Raw genomic sequence first — 331 nt, forward strand, 5'->3', positions numbered from 1 at the left:
TCCATGGAAGGTAGATGGGTGGTGGACACGTTGATGTTAGGCTTGGGATGCCTCGTTGTCGTGAACAACATCCAAACCCGAGAACCTGAAGCTCTCTGGTTCTTTGTGATTCGTCCCGACGTCTCATCTTCCACTAAACATGAAAAGTTAAAATGGAGGTGTGCAGTCGTTCACCCGGGCATGCCTGGGCGGCAGGTTAATTATCTCTGTGGTTTCTCGAAGTGACACCTCGAGTCGGTTTTGAGTAACCGCGTCAGAGCCTGCTATGACATGGAGGAAAAAAGGAGCAGCTAATTATTTTATGAGCACTCGACACTCGAGGTTTTTTATC

This window comes from Larimichthys crocea, chromosome VIII, assembly GCF_000972845.2.
Source record: "Larimichthys crocea isolate SSNF chromosome VIII, L_crocea_2.0, whole genome shotgun sequence".
Lineage (NCBI taxonomy): Eukaryota > Metazoa > Chordata > Actinopteri > Sciaenidae > Larimichthys > Larimichthys crocea.